The sequence below is a fragment of the Poecilia formosa genome, unplaced genomic scaffold (genome assembly GCF_000485575.1).
Source record: "Poecilia formosa unplaced genomic scaffold, Poecilia_formosa-5.1.2 Scaffold552, whole genome shotgun sequence".
Taxonomy (NCBI): domain Eukaryota; kingdom Metazoa; phylum Chordata; class Actinopteri; order Cyprinodontiformes; family Poeciliidae; genus Poecilia; species Poecilia formosa.
Window position 1 is genome coordinate 307,842 of NW_006800491.1, and position 7,794 is coordinate 315,635.

Consider the following 7,794-nt stretch of genomic DNA (forward strand, 5'->3'; position numbering starts at 1 on the left):
CAATTTGATACAGTAGAGGCTTCCACACTTTTCACAGTTTTTCCCTCCAAACTAACCGACTGAGTTGAGTAAAGCTGTTGGATGCAGGTAATGTTAGCTAAAAGATGACTAGCTAATATCAATACAGAACCTTAAGCTTAACAAGTACCTTGTAGGCTACCGATGTTGGTGTCTATTTTCAGCTACGTACATTCATTTTGCCCCCAAAAAAGTCGATGCCCCCCTCCCCTCCCCCGTCACGCGCGTCGTTTCAACCAGACAGCCATTTGTAATCCATAGGGGGGCGCAGAAAATGTTTGGGAACCACTGCCTTAGATTATTATCCTCTCTTGGTTTATAGTATCACTTTAGTTTATTTCCAGTTGCTAGATTTATTTTATCATTTATTGACGCTCACCATCATTAATCTTCACTCATCACCTCCTGCGCCTCCTGTGAAACATCGTCATGTTTCACATCATGTGTTGATTTTTCACTGTTCAGCGTCGGATTCTCTGTTTTTATGCCATAATTCACATCTAGTTCGTCGCTCCGTTTTATGTCCCGCTTCTCCTGTTTCAGAGTTTTGCGCAATGTACATAAATCCATTTTTTAACCCTCTAAGGTGCAGGGCGTATCGATGGGGAACAGGCAGACTGACATAAACCTTTTAAAACAACGGAAACAATGTCGGTATTCTGATTATTGAAATTTAAAAGTGCTGTGGTACCGTTGTTCTATCACCCCCGTTTCATACCGGACTACTTACAGCACAGGTGTTAACGCTATAAAATGAACGCTATCGACATATCACCATCGCTCTATCGTATGAGCGACCGTATGTTTAACCACCCTCCCCCCATGATGAAGACACGTGAAAGGTAAAACTCGCTACATTTACATTTACATGTGCGTGAGGTGAAGGAGCGTCAGGGCGCGGTGAAGTGTATGCGAAGGCATCATCGGGGCGCCGCCCCCTCCAGACAGGGTTTTGACGCCCCCTCTGGTGGATATGCAGCGCCCCTACACGTTACATGCGCTGCATATCCACTTTTTGCGCCACTGAGTGAGGGTATTGTGATTTTAGTAATTACATGTTTATAAGAGCGATTTTCTGTTGTCCTTCCATGGAAGCAGGCAGCTTTCAAACGGAAATAAAACACTTTTTAATATAAGTTGCTGCTTAACATGATCACAGAACTGACAAAACATGTGTACAAAAATACCAGACAAAGTGAATCCCAGCAGCGTCATCAGTCGGTGTAATGCTGAACTGATGCGGTGAAGCTACTAGTAGCAGGAGAGGAGCTGCACCAAGAAGCTACAAACACTGAATAGAAGAAGAGCTGCCATCGATACAGTTGAAGCCCAACATGTTTTAATGTTACACAATGCAGTTTTACCAAGTTACTCAAAGTCTAAACTGGCATTGTTGTGCATTTAAGGTGTAAAGAGACGCCCCCCAAAGAAATCCCAGCGCTCCCCTTTTGTAAAATTTTCCGCCAGCGCCCCCTACAGTACTCTGAACGCCCCCTGGGGGGCGGTACCGCCCACGTTGAGAACCGCTAGTCTAGACTAATGTAACACCCTTTTTAACTGCCTGGATAAATCCTCAATTTCACGTTTGCAGTCAATACAGAACGCAGCAGCCAGACTTCTCACCAAATCCAGTAAATTCTGCTGACATGCAGAGCATTAAATGGCTAGGTTCGTTGATTATCTTTGTCAGCTTTTAAGTAAATATCCTGTTGCTCGTGGTCTTGATTCTCAAAATCTGAATCTTTTGGTTGTTCCGCAAACACTGTTAAAAACTAAAGGGGACTGGACCATTCAGTTGGTAGCCCCAAGGCTGTGGAACAGTTTACCCTTACAGCTCCGTTTAGCTGAGTCTGTGGAGGTTTTTAAAAAGTAACTAAAATCATTTTTATTTTCCCAGGCTTTTATCTCTTGATTTTGTTGTGTTTCTTACGCTGGTTTTATGTTTTGTATGGTTTTAAGGTTGATTTATACTGTACAGCACTTTGTGATGTTATGTCTGTGAAAAGCGCTTTATAAATAAACTTTACTTACTTACTGACTGCCTAAAATTCTCTTGTGACAAATTTATTTCACACAATCCTAATGAGAACTAGCAGGTTTTATGAGCTATTTGGGCACCTAGTTCTGTTTCTTTTCTATCTGGGAAGTTTCAACACCTGTCAGTGCAGGACAGGGAATGACAGTCACATGTCGGTTCATCCCGCAAAGTCTGAGAGCTGCTACCCAGAGCCAACAGACCATCCTGCTGCGCATCAGGGCAGAGGAGCAGCAAGAGGCTGCGCTGGCTTTAACTGTAATCAAACAGGATCCATTCATAATAACCTTAGTTTATTATGTTCCAAAAGAACAATTGTAGTAGACGTAATAATTTATGCAGCTATCCAAAATGAGAATATACCCGATCATCAGTACCTGCCGTTGTTCGGGGAAAAACATAGTCAGACTCAACTTATTGGACCATCTCTCTGCTCCGCTGCTAATAAAGAAGTCTGGGATGATGTTATGTTTTTTATTCTTTTAATTTTGTATAATACACCATGTCAATATTTGTGTGAGCATAGCTAATAAAGCCTGATGCTTTATTAGCATCAAGTTTGTGGTGATGCATGTGACACCACCACAAGTCTATGTCAACTTTTATCACTGTTAAAACAATATGAAGTTGTGTAACCCCTGTTCTCAACCTCATCAGCTCGGTGTCACATGAAGACCAGTTCGATGTGAGCAATGTTTCTACTGGGTAGTTTAATGTGCATCACTGAGTACGCGTACTCGGTCTTTGATCTGCACAGACATGTCCAGCGTAGAGTCCACATAGAGTACGCGCAGACCTCCACGGACTGAAGTGCGGCCGGGTATGTGGAGGCCTTTAGAGAAGTTGACTGAACACTGCCTAACTTTTTACTGTGTGTGGGGTTCTGGTGGGGTCGCCGGTTTAACAGCTTTTTTTGTGTGTTTTTGTGAACTGAAGAGCTGACGGGTCACCCGGTTGGCCGACCATGACATCTGCCACGCTCTTCCTGAGCGTCGGGCTAAGACTGTGGGAGGGTTAAACAATTAAATCTAGTTGAAACTTTGCCAAAAAGAGAAGAAATTCAGCAAACATCGTTTCTTTACCTCCTCCTCTGGAAATCGGACACACCACCTGAACCTGGGAATCTCTATCCTCCACCTCCCGTGGATCACGTGTAGGCTTTGATTTCCTGTTTTTATTATTTAATATAATTTGTTTAAAAAAAAAAAGAAAAGAAAAAACTGGATTGGATCTTCTTGTGAGCCATGAGCATTCCGTACATGTGGCCTGTATTTGTGTGTTCTAGGTTTGTGTTGGTTTTGTTCGGCATGCGTGTTGGAGATGTGGCTGTGTTCTAGTGGGTTAGGTACAGTGATAGTGTTGTGTGTACCCTCCGATATCCTGCAGGTGTACTTGATAGTGGTCATACCTTGTGATGGTGGAAGTCCAGAGACAAAATTAAGGGCAATGTGAGATCAGGACGTTTTGACTCCTGGTTTAAGGAGTCCAGTGCGGGGGTGGGGGGTTGATGAAAATGTTTATTTCAGGAACAGACTTGACAGGTAAGTAAATATTCCTTTGTGATAAACAAAGTTGTAGAGACTAGTCCACTGTTCAGGCATATTTAGAGGTCCACTATTATGTCTTCTTGAACAAGCTAGGATATGTCTGCCAGCGGAGTCTAATTCATCCAGGAAATCCTTGAAGCTTTGCTTGGGGCTGACTGGACAGGTGAACAATCTGGAATGGAATCCAGGTATTCATCTGGGAAACCTCGAGAGGAGAACAAAGAGCAGGTAAGTATCAAAGAAGTTTTCAAAGAGAAAAAATAGGGGGGTTAGATGTTACCAAAAAGGACAATACTCTGGTGACGAAGAACCGGCAGTAGACTCTTCTCAAGCTCCACTTGATGAGGGGACTGCAGATGTGTGGAAACACACCTGTGAAACCCAGACTGACCAGCCGTGCTCCCTAACACCACCTGGTGGAGAACTCACAGTTGCCTGAATTTTAGGCTTTTTTTTTTTTTTTTTTTTTTGCAGCATAGTAAGAGATGACACATTATGTGTTGGTGCTCTCAGCTACCATTACTTCTAACACTATCTCTGTGAAGCTTCCATGCTCGATTTGTGACACTTCTTTTTTGCCTTTGATGATCTATCCCTGGTGAAGACATGTATCAAATGAGGATCAAATTGAATCACTCCATCTAAGTGTTTTATTTTTTTGCTAATAAGTGTACACGCCGGTTAAAATGACTAAAAAGCCTAGGACTACTATTTTCTAAAACTAAGGTTTTAAAAACCCTGACTTTTGTCAACTATACATAAGAATATCAACAGAATATAAACTAGGTTATAAACAGTAATATCAGTCTGTAGTGATTAAGACTCAATCAGCAACAGGACCATCATTAAGCAAGTGTAGATGTAAAAGAAGGTTTCATGCCTGAGTTCATCACAAGCTTAGTCTACCTTTCATTTATCTGCTGCTCATTTTCAGTCACTTGCTGTTTAACTGAGTATTGCCAATGCATTGTTGGCAGAAGTCCAACCTTAAGTTCAATAATAAGGTTGAACTTATTATTTTAATCTAGTCCCCAAAGAAAATAGTAATTGATATTTTTGACGTAGGAGGCTAGACATTACATCTGAGAACAAATATGAACAATAGGTAAACATTTTTTTCTTTTGTACTAAAATGCAACAGAAAAAAATTTCTAAATTTTCATCCAGTGTCATTTCAACTGTAATCATGTTGGCAGTTTAGGAAAAGGGATCTTCAAAAAGGCAAAATCTTTAAAAGCCACATCTGGGTCTCTTTCTGGCCTCACTGGTTTTTTGATGCCAAATATAGGAGTTTTGTGGATTGACTAATCTAGTGTTAATAAGGATCAATATTTGAGGAAAAAAAAGTTACTTATTCTGTTTCAGTTTTTATTTGGCATGGTTACCTACATTTAAACTGCTCATTTGTTTCCTCAGTGTAATGTTTACAAGTGTCACATTGATGAATGTGCGACTAAGCATCTCTCTGTTGTGCTTCACATGCTTGACAGTGCACACTTTATAATTAGCATTTTAATAACTTCTGTAAGAATTGAGAAAAACACAAATAGACACCTTCTAATTATTTTCTGAGATGAGCCATACAGCTTCTTATAAACTAGAAGAGCTGTTGATACTGTTTTAAAACTTTAAGCAAACATAATTCAACATGTGAGAAAATGCATTTGCTGGAAAGACTACGATATCTCAAGATGAGTATGCTGTGAAAAAAACAAATAAAGCTTGTTCAAAAGATTCATTAAAGCATAAATAAAGATTTGATAACTTTTCAAACTACAGACCCCACTAGGCTATTTATTTAATTGCATTTGTTAAGACTTTGGCATTTGTTTAGTTCAAATGTTAGGGAACATGTTTTCCTCACTGTTACAAAGCAAGTAACAGTTTCCTTTTGTTTTTACACAGTTTGTACTATTGAGGAATTAAAAGGTGCCAAACTCATGAAATAAGAAACGGTACACAAAACTCCATTCTCTCCGGCTCACAGACAACCAGGAAGACATTTAATGCACATCTGCGGATTCACACATTACATTTTCATCATCTCATTTTCATCGTCTCAGAATCCAAAATGTCTTGTCTCTTACTTCTGACATCAAGTTTTTATACAGTTCCAGCTCTACTGTTGTGTATTGGGAATCTTTGACCAATGGCGTTACCGGACCTCGCTTACGTAGCACTTCTGGCTCCGTCTTACACTGGATGTGTGTTGGAAGTTCCGAGAATTAAAGGCTGACCTCCTGGAAATTAAATCTGCTCCATCAGAAGAACTATTAGTCAAATTGTTAGTTCTTATCTGTCCAAACAAAGATTCTTTCCCAGTCCTGGCCGACTTCTTCACACGCAAGCAGGAAAGGACGTTTGCCAGAAGTTTCTTGCACAACAACTTAACCTTTCCCCCTTTAGCAATAGCTTATTCCACATCTCTCCAATCTGAATTCTTTTCTGACTTCTAGGTCAGATTGACCCAGTACATTTGACACAGTACATTTCTTTTCAGTCAAAACATATCTTAATGTGAATCAACCAACAACATTACTTTTAACTGTTAATATAAATATATTCCTCTACAGTACTTTCAGAGAAAAAAGAAAATCCTGTTTCAATTACATGTTTTTTCTATATCAGAACGATAAATTCTAATCTTGTTTTTGTCAGGTAAATGCAACCTGAAATGAACAGCACACAACTCTTAATGTTGTGTCATTATATAGCCTCCTTTGAAGCTCATACAGGTCAAAACATACTTACTTGATGCGGTATGTTTGCATTATGTTTGCAGTATAATATTTTAGGCGCTGAGTTTCAATACAAGTCTCCACCACTTGGTGACAGTAATGTGCCAGTCAGTTGTTTGACAAGCTCTAATGAGCAGAAGAACAAGCCAGCCTAACAGCTTATGCAGACCCATGTGTCTCATTAGGAGGCAAATAAAAAAAAATGAGAGTGGTAGTTTATCAAAAGATAAACTGTTGACTGTTATTTAGTTGATAATAATAATAATAATAATAATAATAATAATAATAATAATAATCAATTAAATTTGTATCGCACTTTTCACTAGCAAAAATTTCAAAGTGCTACACAGTACAACAATGTCTTGTCCAGAAAAGAAAACAGAAGAAAATAGAATAGAAGCTGACACAGTTATGGGCAGCTTCTGGTTCTTTTCGTTGCTGTTTCAAATTAATTTGCAGGTTATAAAGCTTTATTTTTATAACTGAACTTTAAATATTTTTTCTATACATTTGATTTCAAAATTATTTAAGGTATTTATTTTTGAGCATAAAATTTAATTTAACCAATTTCCACAATTTCTTCAGGTTTTTTTTTTTTATCTTACACCACTGTAGATCTAAAAAAGGAGTACATTCCTGACAAAAACGAAATGTATGATCTTCAACTCAAAAATTTTATTGAAAAAAATCTGAAATTTTGAGATTGATCTCAGAACTTCTCTAGAAAAAATATGCAAATTTCCAAAATAGAAAATAAAAAAAAAATCAAAAAATCTCAAAATTTTGGGCACATTCTCAGAGTCAAAAAACCACATTTAAAAAAAAAAAAAATCTCTCTCTCTTCTAGAAAACATCTCGGAGAAAAACCAAAAAATGTCAGAGTTTTGGCACAAAAATACAATACCCTTTTTTTTTCTTTCTATAGTGGCCCTAATACATCATGGTGTGATGGTCATAGGCCTAACAGAAAATTTTATTTTACTCTTATTGCAGTTTGATCTGTTCTGTGGATGGTGGCCAGTTCAGAAAGTTTTTATGTGCAGGTGTGCATACAAATGATAAATAAATCTCCTTGTGATTATCACATTATGATGTAATTATATTAGATTCTTTTTGCTTGGTAAACCATACATGGATTTGATTTTTATTGAACAAAAGTCAAGTCAGATGGTTAATATCTAATTGGGCCCCAGGTCACTTTTGTGAAAAAGACTGGAAAAATTGGCCCCCAAAAAGGTTAAGTAGCCCTGGACTACATCATACAACACTAAGCAATAAGTTTATAAACCAAGTTTTTAAATGGATAAATATCATATTATATATATTATATTAATTACTAGGAATAAGAGGGTATTTGAGGCTCTAAATCTAATTTTAGCACTAAGAAATTTAGAAAATCCACAACTTCAAAGCACAATTTTTGTGTTTACAAATCATTGATGTTTTATTTTTTTTT

The 7,794-nt window shown here is 38.1% G+C and overlaps 2 long non-coding RNA genes across 3 annotated transcripts in view; both read right to left on the reverse strand.

Moving 5' to 3' along the window:
* LOC107834214 (uncharacterized) overlaps window positions 1-7,480 on the reverse strand; it is a 12,294-nt gene extending 4,814 nt beyond the window's left edge. Inside the window, exon 1 of one of the 2 annotated variants that reach the window (XR_001659998.1) lies at window positions 7,470-7,480. This is a non-coding gene — a long non-coding RNA (uncharacterized LOC107834214). Of the gene's footprint in view, window positions 1-1,601; window positions 1,614-7,469 lie in introns of those variants that run through there. The other variant, XR_001659999.1, reaches the window with a different exon arrangement.
* On the reverse strand, window positions 5,567-6,175 carry LOC107834213 (uncharacterized). The gene is made up of 2 exons (XR_001659997.1): window positions 6,051-6,175; window positions 5,567-5,992 (listed from the first exon to the last, which is right to left on the reverse strand). It is a non-coding gene; the product is annotated as an uncharacterized LOC107834213 (long non-coding RNA).
* Window positions 7,481-7,794: the final 314 nt, after the last annotated feature.